We start from the raw sequence: 15643 nt of genomic DNA, 5'->3' as shown, positions 1-15643 counted from the left end.
AAGGCCACAGTCCAGGAGAAGGACCAACATCTACACCAGGCATATGTACACTTTGGTTATGCTATCCTGGACAACAAGAACAACCTCACAGCATTATGCTAATGAGATATGGTAACCAGTAACATGAGAATTCTCACATCAGCACTTGTCTAATGTGACATTGAAATATTCCCACCTGAGATGCTAACTTCAATAATTTAAAGATTTTAGAGACTGGCAAGGTAATAATGTACCAATTGTTAATATAATCATTCAGTCAAGTCTAGAGATCAAAGGTCATCTATTCTCTGCTAATTTTTCTTCTCCATGAAATTAGAGGCCATATTTCCCAGAGAATTGTACCCTAATAATGATGCCCTTAGGAAGGGGAGCTGAGTCCTTCTAGTGCAGTAGTTCTCAAAGCATCACCTGGGAACATGTTAGATGTGCAAAGTTTCATTCCCCACCCAGACCTACTGGGGACGGAGGAGAGGGATAATGGGGGAAGATAGGGCAAGGTCTATCAAGGGACATGCTTAAAGGACACAAGGACAAAGCCAAAGGTGGTAGGTTTGAGGGTGGGAGGCAGACATGGGTGGGGCAGGGGACCAAGGTGTGGTGAAAATGAAGACAACTGTCCTTGAACAACAATAAAAAAAATTCAGTATTTGCAGAATTGTCTCTAAATTCTAGAATGAAACTGAAGTTGAACTTGATGTCAGGTAGTATGCCAAGGCTATGATCAGAGAAACTAGGCCAATATTGTTGTTATTGGCACCTTATTTCTTAAGTCTAGAAATGTGACAATTTGCTAACCCTTGTTCTGATTGCATTTTAACCCGTTTCACCTTTACATTGAAGATGATTATTCATCACCTTGTATTTGCAAGTTTACCATTAGTCCTCTACATACACATTCCTTAATATTAGCCCAGAGTGAGGAAGGGACACCACTACAGACAAAAATCTCTTTTAAAGAATATAGTTATAACCCTTTGGCTGCCGTGTCCTGAGAGTTGATGTCCATGACTCTGAGGTCGAGGGAGCAGTGAAACAAGGGGCAGCACTGTGCTCCTTGGGAGGAAGAATACATTTTTCCCACCACCTATACCATCTAGATTCCTCCTGTCCTCTCTTCAGGGACGGAGACAGAGTAACCAGGGACTGGGGACTGTAGAAGCCCTGCCTGTTTGTGAGGATGGGCACGTGACCCGGGAAGTGGGTGGGGATAACATGGAGCAGTTTCTGGTGTACCCCGTGAAAGCCGGGGCGGAAGTGCTGTCTGGTCTGCATTCCAGTCGCAGTCCCAACAAGGCGGTGACTATGGTAGGAGGAAGGACGTGTTGGCCCCTCGCCGCTGTACGCCCCAGCCTTATCTCACTCAGTGTGAACTACATGCTGGGCACCGCCAGCCTCATCGAGGACATCAACAAAAAGCACTTGGTTCTGCTTCGAGATGGAAGGACACTTACAGGATTTTTGAGAAGCATTGATCAATTTGCTAATTTAGTGCTACATGAGACTGTGGAGCGCGTTCATGTGGTCAAAAAATACCGTGATATTCTTCAAGGGATTTTTGTGGTCAGAGGAGAAAATGTGGGAACTGGGAGAAACTAGGAACTAGGAGAAATACACCTGGAAAAGGAGAGTGACACACTCCTTCAGCAAGTGTCTGTTGAAGAAGTCCTAGGAGAACAAAGAGGAGGACAGCAGACCCAGCCAGAAGCTGAGAAGCTGAAAGTTCAGGCTCTGAAAGATCAAGGTCTCTCCATTCCTCAAGCAGATACTCTTGATGAGTATTAACTTTTGTTCAGAGGCTATTGCTCTTGGGGAGGAGGGGCTGTCACTGAATGAAAGTGACATTCTGGTCACCTCACACATTTGACTGGAGACTAGAATTTTGAGAAGTCATTTTTCTCTTAATCTTTCACATATACAAAATGAAAAAAATCACGTGTTTTTTCCTTTTTAATAACAAAACCATTGTTTAAAGAAACTGGATGGACTTCCTTCACTCATCACTGTGAAACCAGCAACTACTTCTCCCCATTGCTCTCTCACCCCAAATTAGAGTTTACAGGGGACAGTCTTCATTTGCTTGTAAAAAAAAGTATGAATCTCAAATATATAGATAATATGTATATAATTATATAACTTAAGGTTTTCCTTAATGAGTAATCATCTAGTATATGATAAGAGATGAAAAATATGTTAATACTATCTTAAAGAAATCATTACCATCATTTAACTGAATTATATTTGTCTCTTTAAAATACTTTTTAGATATTTATTTATTTTTAGAGAGAGAGGGGAAGGGAAGGACAGAAACATCAATGTACGGTTGCCTCTCATTTGCCCTCTACTGGGGACCTGGTCCAAAACCGAGGCATGTGTCCTGACTGGGAATCAAACCAGCAACCCTTTGGTTTGCAGGCCTGTGCTCAGTCCACTGGGCTGCACCAGCCAGGGCTATATTTGTCTTAAATAGAATCAAAAAGACTTTCAAATGTGAATTGGATTAATCTCTCCAAAATTGAATCTTCTACCCCATTTGTGTAAATGATCATTTGTTGTCTTGTTATGTGTATTCCATTCTTTAAGAAACTATTCATAAAATAGCATTCACTATTACCAGTAACTTAGAAGAAACTTTTATTTCAATATCTTTTTATTTTAAAATACTGTAGAAGTCCTTTTAATAATATGTTTAAAATAAAATGATAACTCTTTAGGAATCTATTAATTTCATAATATCACTTTTTCATGAGTAATGAGATGTTTGAAGACAGTGAAGTTAAAATTTAATGAACACCAACTGCACTATATAAGGGTATTCAACTTAAAAGGAATGCTTGGAACGTAGTATGGAATTTAGTTTTGTTGAATGAACACACAAACTCAGAGTTTAATTGTTCAAATCTCAGCTCTACTGTTACAGAATGGACCCTTGGCGGGGGAAGAGTTACTGTTACCAAAAGGAACCCCTCTTCTCCTGGGGTCCTCCTATACTATGTTCGCCTTGCCAGCCACCAGAGAGTTGTAGCTCTCAATGCCAGAAATTGGTGAAAAGCAAAGGAATATTTCTTTGAAAGTTATAAGAATTTAGAATAATGATGTAATGTCTTCATTAAAATCCCAAAGTCTCTTAAAACACCCACACACACACACAGTCCCTCCTTCCCCACTTTGCCCAGTCCAAGGTACTGTATCTCAGGAAAAGAAAAAGAAGTCTGTGGCTCAGGTAGCTCCCGGTTCTTCCCAGCAATCAGTGCTCAGCTGGCAGGCCTCCCTCAGTTTCCAGCACAACCAGCTGTGTCACCGCTATGATCTCTAGTTCTTAATCCAAAACCATATGGCACCTTCTCATGGCCCACCAGCAAGAGTTCTTTTCCCCCTTTTCTTCCCTGCAAGGTCTCTCTTGCTTCCTAAGCCATGTGACAAAGAGAGCACCCAAAGCTACATAGCTCCCCCTGCTTGGTTGCTGAGCCTGGGTTTAAATCCCAGTGCCAATCTTCTCTGCATCCCCAGTTCCAACTCCTCCCACAAGTGGCTACACCTGCCAGCACTCCCATATTTTTCCAGCTTTTCTGGGCTGCCATAGTAGGTCTGGGCAGGCATGACCCCTTAGAATGAAGCCAGTCGTCTCCAAGCTCTCACACAGGTGCTGTAACTGGGGAGAGTTGCCTTCTAGTTGTGTTATGGGTTGTAGTCACTTCTATCTCCCTGGGTCAAAGCATGGCCACAGCTATTTAATATATCCATGAAACCAGTTAAAAGTTATAGATATGTTAAATGACCATTTCTGAGGTTATTTGCAAAACTGTTGCTATGCAGAACAACTCTCAATGGCCCTGCTCCATGTGTCCCATCCCCCAGTTCAGACTTGTGGGGGTAAGGACATCCTATATTTTCAATATTTCCTGGACACCCTGAGTTCTGGACCCCATTACAGATCCCTTGTTAGGGGACCCCTGGCTGCACCCTGTTACACTACCACTCATTATGTGACTTTAATAAAGTCCCTTAACCTCTATGAAACCAATTTTATTATCAGTAAACTGGAGTTACATCTTGCCATTCATAGGATTCTTCTTGGATCCAATAGGGAAGAGAAAGTCAATTACAAGCTACATCAACAGTTCTTCCTCAAGCGGACACACTTTTCATTTCAGTACTTGCATACCTTTACCTCTCCCCATACATGCTATGAGCCTGACATGCAATTATATGAGTAGATTTGTCAGAAAAACAAAATTCTGTTAAAACTCCAACCCCTTATATACTGTGGAAAAATTTCAGGCTAACTGCATCCATAAAGTTCTGACTAAATGGCTCATAAAATAATTAATTATAGAAACACTTAATTAACAACTATTTGTTACATAACAAATAATTAAATGTAGATCCTATATTGATGACTACCATTTATCTGGCACTGCATTTGATTCTTTTAGTAAGTAATAACCTTCATATAAATTCAGCAAATTAGATTACCCCTATTTTTCAGATGAGTTAAATAATTGTTCAATATAAAAAAAAAAAAACAAAATAAAACCCAGTGATTGTGCTGGGACTCAAAATCTGTTCTAACTAATACAAACTACTAAATACTTTGTTTCATAAAGAAAATAGTTAAAACATAATAAAGCAATAAAATGTTTTTGGCTTTGCTAAGTCATAAAAAATAAATAACATTCTTAGATGAAAACTTAAGGTTAAACATTCATTAACTTGGATTAGCTAAGAATTCTTATTTTCTTTTTTATTGAATGTATTGGGGTGACTTTTGGTTAAATACATTCAAACCTATAGAATTATATAGGTTTCAGGTATACAATTCCATAATACATTATTTGTATGTTGCATTATGTGTTCACCACACCAAGTCAAGTCTCTTTCTATCATCATTCATACCCCCTTTACCCTATTCTACCTTCCTCCAACTCCTGTCCCTCTGGTGACCACCACACTATTGTCCATATTTATGACTTCTTGTTGTTGTTGTTGAGTTTTGCTTAATCCCTCAATTTTTTCACTCAGTCCCACAAACCTCCTCCCCCTGATGGCAGTCAGTCTGTTCTTTGTATCTATTAGTCTGTTTCTACTTTGTTTGTTAGTTTATTTCATTCATTAGATTCCATATATGAATGCAATCATATGATACTTGTCTTCCTGTCGGGAGCCAACCAACAGCTGACCTTTGACACAGTCAGGTCAGATGAGAAACATCTGCACAGGAAAGGTGACTGTGGCCGGATCTCCTGTCTATCTCTTCCTGCATGCCTGTCCCTGCTAGCAATAGGTGGTGGGGTTTTTAGATACCCGTTTGTTATAACAAAAAATCTGCACGATGCCTCTGATTCTGCACGAAATGACTTGCTGACCACAGAATAGAAACCCCTAACAACCCTAATGCTGCCTACTTCCTCCACCTGGGAAGTTAAGGACTAAATTAAACTATGAGCAGACCAACTGTCAAAATGCTGAAGGAAGCTGTTGCTAGGAATGTTTCTTACGGAGTCACCACTCAAAGCTTAAGATTTATTAGAGCCACTACCCCTCCCATACCCTGGACAGGAGTGTAAAAAAGCAAGGAGTTCTAGTTGGAAATAATAATCTCAATACCTGGAAACAAATACAAAACATGCTCCCCCCAAGATGTATAAATCAAAAAACCTAGGCAAAAAACCTTTTACCTAACCTAGACAAATCTAACCTTAATGGACAATAGGTAATTTCTATATAATCTATAAATCACCCCTTGCACCCTTTTAATTTAGATCAATCCCTAGAATCTTAATAAATACCTAGTTACTAATTGGCACCTGAAAGATTGTATCCATATAGCTTCGTTGGCTATTTGATTAATGGCCCTCTTGGTCAAAATAACTTTTGTTTAATATGGTTGATCTATGGGACCTCCTGTACTTTTCAGTTATTTCTTTGTTTAACATGATTGATCTGTAAAACCTTCTGTATTTCTCGAAATTATTTCTATGTTAACCATTTCTGTTTTAATAATCACACTACACATTGAATGTTGTATAACCTCCCCTATAGAAATAAAGATTTATTTTTCTTAGTGAGTCAGTGGGCCCAAAAAGCCTGGCTGTCCTCAGGCACTCCACTTGGTGTCTCGCTTCATTTGCTTTGCCTGAGTAGTGCATCCTTAGGGGACCCTGAGACCTTGCCGAGGCTGGACCCTGGCATCTTCCTCTGTCTGGCTTATTTCACTTAGCATAATACTTTCCAGCTCTATCCATGCTGTCCCCAAGGGTAAGATTTCCTTCTGTGTCATGGCTGAGGAGTATTATTCCATGGGGTAAATTGTACCACAGCTTTTTTTTTTTTATCCACTCATCAACTGATGAATACTTAGGCTGCTTCCAAATCTTGGTTATTATAAATAATGCTGCAATGAACATAAGATACATATATTCTTTCTTTTTAAATATATTTTATTGATTATGCTATTACATTTGGCCCATTTTCCCCCCTTCATTCCCCTCCACCCCGCACACCCTCTCCCACCCAGTTCCCCCCTTTAGTTCATGTCCATGTGTCATAAGTTCTTTAGCTTTTACATTTCTCATAATATTCTTGCCCTCCCACTGTCTATTTTCTACCTACCATCTATGCTGCTTATTCTCTGTACCTTTCCCCCCTCTCTCCTCCTCCCACTCCCCTGTTGCTAACCCTCCATGCGATCTCCATTTCTGTGGTTCTGTTCCTGTTCTAGCTGTTTGCTTAGATTGTTTTGTTTTTGTTTTAGGTGTGGTTGTTAATAACTGTGAGTTTGCTGTCATTTTACTATACATGATTTTTTATCTTCTTTTTCTTAGGTAAGTCCCTTTACATTTCATATAATAAGGACTTGGTGATGATGAACTCCTTTAACTTGACCTTATCTGAGAAACACTTTATCTGCCCTCCCATTCTAAATGAAAGCTTTGCTGGATAGAACAATCTTGGATGTAGGTGCTTGCCTTTCATGACTTGGAATATTTCTTTTCAGCCCCTTGTTGCCTGCAAGATCTCTTTTGAGAAATCAGCTGACAGTCTGATGGGAACTCCTTTGTAGGTGACTGTCTCCTTATCTCTTGCGGCTTCTAGGATTCTCTCCTTCATTTTAATCTTGGCTAATGTAATTATGATGTGCCTTGGTGTGTTCCTCCTTGGGTCCAACTTCTTTGGGACTCTCTGAGCTACCTGGACTTCCTGGAAGTCTATTTCCTTTGCCAGGTTGGGGAAGTTCTCCTTTACTATTTGTTCAAATAACTTTTCCACTTGTTGCTCTACCTCTTCTCCTTCTGGTACCCCTATAATTCGGATGTTGGAACATTTATAGATGTCCTGGAGGTTCCTAAGCCTCTCCTCATTTTTTTGAATTCTTGTTTCTTTATTCTTTTCTGTTTGATTGTTTCTTTCTTCCTTCTGGTCCATTCCATTGATTTAAGTCCCAGTTTTCTTCCCATCACTATTGGTTCCCTGTGCATTTTCCTTCATTTCACTTAATGTAGACTTCATTTTTTTCATCTAATTTGTGACCAAATTGAACCAATTCTGTGAGCATCCTGATCACCAGTGTTTTGGACTGTGCATCTGATAGGTTGGCTATCTTTTCATCACTTAGTTGTATTTGCTGTGAAGCTTTGACCTGTTCTTCTGTTTGAGCCTTTTTTTTTTTATCTTGTCACACCTGTTACATAGTGAGGAGCAGAGCCTTAGGTGCTCACCAGGGCAGGTAAACCCACGTCGCTAGGTTTGATGCTGTATGTGAGGGCGGGGTCTGAGAGGGAACAATAGCACTTGCTCTGCTCTCTGTTGGGCTCCAGTTTCCTCCACCGCTTCCCCCAAGCAAACTGGGGCCTTCTGGCGCTGATTCCCATGTGGGTGGGCCTGTGTACATTCCAGAACCCTGTGGGTCTCTCCAACAAACTTTCCCGTGAGGCTGGGAGTCTCTCCCTGAGCCTCAACCCCCACAGGTGTTTTCAATAGGTGTTTCGAGGCCTTATTTCTGGGCGCTGGGACCCTGGGCTGTCTGGTCTGTCTCACTCCCCAGTTCACCTGATTTATCTGCGCACAAATGTGGGACCACCCAGTCAGCCAGCTGCCTTGGGCTGCGTGCAGTTCCTTGCTTCACAATCGCCACCTCACTGGGTCTGCCCATTGCCATTTCGCACCCAGGGTCTGCCAGCCACCGCCTGCATGCCCAGGGTCTGCCCGCTGCCATCTTGTGCACCTGGTGCCACTGCTTTTTGTGCCATGACCCCTCTCTGCCCAGCTGTCTGACTCTGCCTCGCCTACCAGTCTGGATGAATGTGTCTATTTTAACTCCTTGATTATTGGACTTCCATACAGTTCAATTTCCTGTCAGTTCTGGTTGTTATTTTATTTCTAAATTGTTGTTGTCCTTATTTTGGTTGTTTGAGGAGGCAGTGTGTCTAACTACGTGTCCATCTTGGCCGGAAGTCTGCATATATTCTTTTGAATAAGTATTTCAGGTTTCTTTGAATATATTCCCAGAAGTGGAATCACTGGGGCATAAAGCAGTTCCCTTTTTAATTGTTTAAGCTAACTCCATAATGCTTTCTACAGTGACTGCACCAATCTGCATTCCCACCAACAGTGCACAAAGGATCTCTTTTCTCCATGTCCTTGCCAACATCTGCTGTTTTGTTGATAATAACCATTCTGACAGGTTATATCTCACTGTGGTTTTAATTTGCATTTCTCTGATGATTAGTGATGTCAAGCATCTTTTCATATGTCTATTGGCCATCTGTATGTCCTCTTTGGAGAAGTGTCTATTCAGGTCCCTTACCATTTTTTAATTGGATTGTTTGATTTTTTTGGTGTTGAATTTATAAGTCCTTTATAAATTATGTATATTAACACCTTATCAGATGTATCATTGGTGAATATGTTCTCCCATTCAGTGGGTTGTCTTTATATTTTGTTGATGATTTCCTTTGCTGTGCAAAACCTTTTTGGGTTTGGTATAGTTTCATTTGTTTATTTTTTCTTTTGTTTCCCTTGCTTGAGAATATATATGAGAAAAAATATTGTTATGAGAAATGTCCAAGATTTTACTGCCTATGTTTCTTCTAGGGTTTCTGTGGTTTGGAGTCTAACATTTAAGTTTCTAATCCATTTTGAGTTTATTCTCCTATATAGTATAAAAAGGTGGTCTACTTTAAAATTTTTTCATGTTTCTGTCCAATTTCCCAACACTATGTATTCAATCTTTACCCCATTGTATGTTCTTGCCTCCTTTGTCAAATATAATTGACTATAAATGTACGGGTTATTTATGGGCTCTCTACTCTGTTCCATTGATCTATATGTCTGTTTTTATGTTAGTACTATGCTGTTTTGATTACTGTGGCCTTGTAGTATAGTTTGATATCAGGTGCATGATTCCTCCAACTTTGTTGTTTCTCAAGATAGCTGTGTCTTAGGGGTCTTTTGTGGTTTCATGTAAATTTTTGTAATATTTATTCTAGTTCTGTGAAATACACATTAATATTTTGATAAGAATTGTGTTGAATCTATAGATTACTTTGGGTAGTGTGGATATTTGAATGATGTTAATTCTTCCTATCCATGAACATGGTATATGCTTCCACTTATTTGTATCTTCTTCAATTTCTTTCCTCAGTGTCTTAAAATTTTCTGAGTACAGGTCTTTTACAACCTTGGTTAAATTTACTACCAGGTATTTTTTATTGTTGTTGCAACTGTGAATGGGTTTGATTTATATTTTCCCTTTCTAATATTTCATTATTGGTGTATAAAAATACAACTGATTTCTGAATATTTATTTTGCATCCTGCTAATTTACTGAATTCATTTATCACTTCTAGTAGTTTTTTGTTGGAATCTTTAGGGTTCTTTATTACTTCTTCCTTTTCAATTTGGATGCCTTTTATTTCTTCTTCTTGTCTGATCATTGTGATTAGAACTTCCAGTTGTATGTTGAATAAGCAGTATGTGGTGAAAGTGGACATTCTTTCTCATTCACCATATTAAGAAAAATGCCTGTAGTTTTTGCCCATTGGGTATGATTTTGGTTGTGAGTTTGTCATATAGGGCCTTTATTACCTTGAGGTATGTTCCCTCTGTTGTCACTTTGCTGGGAGTTTTTTTTTTTTTAACCACAACTGGGTGCTGTATTTAATCAAGTGTTTTTCTGCATCTATTGATATGATCATGTAGTTTTTATTCTTCATTATGTTCATGTGATGTATCACATTTATTGATTTGTAGATATTGTACCAACCTTGCATTCCCAGAATAAGTCCCACTTGATCATGGTGTATAATCATTTTCATGTATTGCTAGATCCAGTTTGCTAATATTTTGTTGAGAATTTTAGCACCTATGTTCATCATGGATATTGGCCTATAATTTTCCTTTTTCATAGGGCTGTTGCCTGGTTTTGGAATTAGGTTAATCCTGGCCTCAGAAAATGAGTTTGGGAGCATTCCCTCTCTTAATGATTTTGGAATAGTTTGAAAAGGAGAGATGTTATTTCTTTTTTGAATGTTGGAGTTGACCTGTGAAGCCACCTGGTCTAGGGCTACTGTCTATTTGTAACTTTTTGATTACTGCTTCAATTTCATTAGTTGTAGTATGTCTATTCATATTCTCTGATTCTTCCTGATTCAGTATTAGAAAGTTGTATGTTTCTAGGAATTTATCCATTTCATCCAGATTGTCCATTAGTTGTCATATGGTTGTTCATAATACTTTTACAATCCTTTGTAATTCTTTGGAGTCAGTTGTTACTTCTCTTTCATTTCTGATTTTATTTATTTGGGCCTTCTCTCTTTTTTTCTTGATGAGTCTGGTTAGAGATTTGTCAATCTTGTTTATCTTTTCAAAGAACATCTCTTGGTTTCATTGATATTTTGTTTTCCTTTTCTAAAACTCTATTTCATTTATTTCTGCTCCGATATTTATTATTTCCTTACTTCTACTCACTTTAAGTTTTGTTTGTTTTTCTTTTTCTAGTTCCTTTAAATGTAAAGTGAGATTGTTTATTTGAGATTTTTCTTGTTTCTTGAGGTAGCTTGTAATGCTATGAATTTCCCTTTTAGGACTGCTTTTGCTCTGTCCCACAGATTTTGGGTTGTTATGTTCTCATTTTTGTTGTTGTGGTTGTTGTTGCAAAGTACCTTTTGATTTCTTCCTTTATCTCAGGGTTAGTCTATCCATTGTTTAGTAACATGCTGTTTAGCCGCTAAGTCTTTGTGTGTTTTCAGTTTTTTTGTTTTGTTTTGTTTTCTGTGATTGATTTCTAGTTTCAAACCATTATGGTCAGAGAAGATGACTGATATGACCTCAATCTTCTTAAAATTACTGATACTTGTTTTGTGTCCTAACATGGTCACTTGAAAAAATGTATATTATGCTGCTTTGGGGCAAAATGCTCTGAAGATATTAACTAAAACCATCTATTCTCATGTGTCATTTATGTCTGCTATTTCTTCATTGATTTTCTGTTTGGAAGATCTATCTATTGATGTCAATTGGGTTTTTTTAAATCCCCTACTATGACTATATTACTGTCAATCTCTCCCTTTATGTCTATCAAGATTTCCTTTACCTATTTAGGTGCTCCTCTGTTGGGTGCATAAATGTTTACAAAGATTATATCCTCTTGTTGGAGGATATAATCCCCTTTATCATTATGTAGTGTCCTTGTCTCTTTTATAACTTTTATTTTAAAGTCTATTTTGGCCAATAAAAGTATAGCTACCCCAAGTTTTTTTCCTTTCCATATTTATGAAATACTTTTTTCCATCCCTTTACTTTTAGTCTGTACATATCTTTTGTTCTGTGGTGGGTCTCTTGTAGACAGCATGTATATATGGCTCTTGTTTCTTATCCATTCATCTACCCTATGTCTTTGGAACATTTAAGTCATTTACATTTAAAGTGATTATTGATAGGTACATATGTGTTGCCATTTTATTCTTTTAACTATGTTCCTCTTTTTTTGTATTCTATTTTTTAAACCAGGCCCTTTAACATTTCTTGTAATACTGGTTCGGTGGTAGCCAACTCCTTAAGCTTTTTCTTGTTTGGAAAGCTCTTTATTTATCCTTCAATTTTAAATGATAGCCTTGCTGGGTAAAATAGTCTTGCTTGTAGGTCCTTGCTTTTCATCACTTTGGATATTTCATGTCAATCCCTTCTGGCCTGAAATGTTTCTGTTGAAAAGTCTCCTGACAGTCTTATGGGTGTTCCATTGTTGGTAACTGTCTTTTTCCTGCTGCTTAAAATAAATTATAAATTTGAGAGAAGGGTGGAGGGAGGGAGAGGAACATCAATTTGTTGTTCCATTTATTTATATATTTATTGATTTAGTCCTGTGTTCCTGTATGTGCCCTGACTGGAGATCAAACCAACCATGTTAGCATATCAAAACAATGTTCTGACCAACTGAGCTAACTGGCCAGGACCTCTTGCTGCTTTTAAGACTGCCAATTTGTCTTTAAACTTTGACATTTTAAATATCATATGTCTTGGTTTGGGCTTCTTTGATTTCATCTTGTTTGGGATTCTCTGTGCTTCCTGGACTTGTGTGTCATTTTCCTTACCAAGTTAGGGAAGTTTTTGGTCATTATTTCTTCAAATATGTTCTTGATCCCTTGCTCTCTCTCTTCTCCTTATGGTATCCTTATGATTCAGATGCTTATTGCTAATCTTCATGTTGTCCCAAGATCCCTTAAACTATCTTATTTTTTTAAATTCTTTTTTCTTTCTGCTTCTTTGGTTGGGTGTTTTTTTTCCTACCTTGTCTTCTAAATCACCAATTCAATCATCTGCTTCATCCAACCTGTTTATTTTTCCCAGTGTATTTTTCATTTCAGGTATTGCATTCTTCATTTCTGATAGGCCATTTTTTTACAGTTTCTATGTCCTTTTTCGTGCTGTTGAGCATGCTTATAACCATTATTTTGAATTTTGAACCCTGTATCTGATAAATTGCTTGCCTCCATTTCCTTTTGCTCTTTTTCTGCAGATTTCTCTTGTTCTTTTATTTGGCACATATTTCTTTGCCTCCTCATTTTAGCTCCCTCTTTGTATTACCAGTAGATAGATATTTGTGATTCTATGTATTAGATATTTGTGTTTCTATGTATTAGATAGATCTGTTATAAATTCAAGTGTTTGTGGGGTGGCCTTGTGTTTTGGTGTCCAGGGGGTCCAGTGGTGCAGTATCTTTGATCAGAGGAGCTGGGTGCTTCAGGAATGTCCCTTTTGTGCTATATTGTTACTCCTGTTGTAATTGAGTCTTGAATGCTATTGTCCCATTCATCTTTGGGATTGACCTTCAGACTGGCTGACTGTGAGTCTTGACCCCAAAGGTGGCATGCAAGCAGCTGCAGGGGTGCTGACTACAGCAGGGTTTGGTTACTGCTGAGATCTTCCTTTAGATATGCTGCTTGTGAAACTAATTGGACCTTGCTCTGATGTTGTCTGAAGCTGGCCATTGGTTGTTTTGTTTCTGGGTCTTTGGGGAGGAATTCTGGTCTAGGTCAATTTCAGAAGCTGCTTGTGACTGTCCTGGGCAACCTGTTTAGAGCTACAAGTAATCCACAGTTTGTGGCTGCCTTTTCTGGGCATGTGTGTGCACAGGAAGGACCAAGCTGCACACCAAGGCTGGCTTTTACCACCACTGGGCTTGAGGGAATGTCAACAAAAGTTCCAAGGCACCCTGAGATCTGCCTCTGCCTTCCTCCAACTTCCAGCAGCCTATCAGGCTCAGACACTGAAAGGTTCTCTAGTGGTACTCTCATTGCATGAGGTAGGTTCACAGTGAGTCACCAGGTAGGGGCTTGTTGCTGTCCCATGAGGGGGAGGTGCTTGTCAGTCTTTAGGGGAGGTGGGAAGTGTGGACCTTGCCCTAGAGCCTCTCAAGTCAGTCTATCCCATATTTTGCCCTGGCCTTGGCATGGTGGAGCCAGTAGGAGTTGGGTGTGTGAGGCCTTCAGAGCCCAGAGAATGGGGTTGCTGGAACCCTGAGGGTGGTTCTAGAAGATCTTCTGTAAGAAGGAAGCATCAGTAAGATTCAATGAAAAATGGGGGATATGGCCCCCACCCTGAAGGCACTCAGCTCAGTCACTGGTACACCCTGAGTCTGCCAAGACCTCTACACTCTAACCAAGGCAGCTAACTCTTCCACAGGGCATAAGTCCACTGGGTGGGACAAAAGGGAATCCAGAGGGTGGGGCTATTGCTTTGCCACAAGCTGATACCACATGGAGGGGAGTGCTCAACCCAATAGAGATGGCATCTGCAGTATGAGAGAAAGACTCAACACAGGTATCCTGGAAGCTGCCCCTTCAGGTCTCTCTCCAGAACCACCAACTCCAGACTCTACCCACACAACTATAGTACACTCCATCCTCTCTCCACTGGAGCACAGGGTGAGTGACTGTGAAATTTTGTGCATTGGCTTTTTAAGAGGGTGCATATGTCTCTAGCATACTCCTGCCTCTCCCTGGCAGACAACTCCCACTGCCTTTTATAGGCACATGTTACATGGGCACTTCTTTTTGGCTTTGATGCTCTGGGCTGGGGAGCCACATATTCAAGGGTAACCTCTGCTAGAATCAAAAGTTAGATAATATGTGTTAACAAGAATGTGGAGAAATTGAATCCTCATGCAGTGCTGGTGTATATAAAAATGATACATCTACTTTGGAATAGCTTAGGAGCTTCTCAAAGGATTAAATATAAAGTTACCATTTGACCCAGCTATTCCATTCCTCAATATACAGTCCTAGGTCTATACTGAAGATAAATGAAAAACCTGTACACAAATGTTTATGGCACTATTTTTCATAATAGGAAAAATCTAGAAATCACCCAAATATCTATCAACTAATGAATGGACTAAGAAAATATAATAAAGCCATATAATGAAATATGATTCTACCATTAAAAAGAATGAAGTATTGACACATGCTACAATATAGATGAACCTTGAGAACATTATGATCAGTTAAAAAAGCTAAGTCACAACAGACCACATGTTGTGTTATTTCATTCACATGGAAAGTCTGTATGTCCATAACAAGAAAATCTACAGAGACAAAAAGTAGATTAGTGGTCACCTAGGACTATGTGGGAGAAGAAGATAGTAGGTAAGGGGTAGGAGGTTTCTTTTGCATAGTAATAAAAATGTTCCAGCAGTGGGTCCAAGATGGCTGTATAGGAGGAGGCTGAACTTGCCCTCTTCCACAAACACACTGAATATACACCTACATTTAAAGAAATTTCTCCTGAGACACAAATGAAGGCCATTTGAGCAACTTCTGCACAACAAATGAGAGACAGAGACTCCATAGAGAAGGTGGGACCTCAAGAGCTTTCCTGTACCTGAGAGTACTTGCCAGGATTGGAGATATTGGTAAGCACCACTGTTTATGTTCCTTTTCCACTTAAATAGCATGGGTAAGAGCTTTGTCCAGGTGCTCTGGGCATTGTGCAAGGCCTCTACAGTATATTCCCAGCCACCCATCCAAGAGCTTACTTTAGTGGGTCCAACAAGGCACTGTGGCATACACACTGTGTGGTCCTACCCTGTCAATACTCAAGTGCACTGCCAAGCATGTGCACTCGTGGCCACAACACCTGAAGCTTGCTT

The 15643-nt window shown here is 39.3% G+C and overlaps 1 pseudogene; it reads left to right on the top strand.

Moving 5' to 3' along the window:
• The first annotated feature begins 1212 nt into the window (after nt 1–1212).
• LOC123811259 lies at nt 1213–1782 on the top strand (annotated as a pseudogene).
• The last annotated feature ends 13861 nt before the right edge of the window (nt 1783–15643 follow it).

Source organism: Phyllostomus hastatus, unplaced genomic scaffold, assembly GCF_019186645.2.
Source record: "Phyllostomus hastatus isolate PE091 unplaced genomic scaffold, TTU_PhHast_1.1 phas_scaffold_78, whole genome shotgun sequence".
NCBI classification, from domain to species: domain Eukaryota; kingdom Metazoa; phylum Chordata; class Mammalia; order Chiroptera; family Phyllostomidae; genus Phyllostomus; species Phyllostomus hastatus.
Note: the sequence above shows the minus strand (reverse complement) of the source record. Positions and strands in the feature narration are given on the sequence as shown.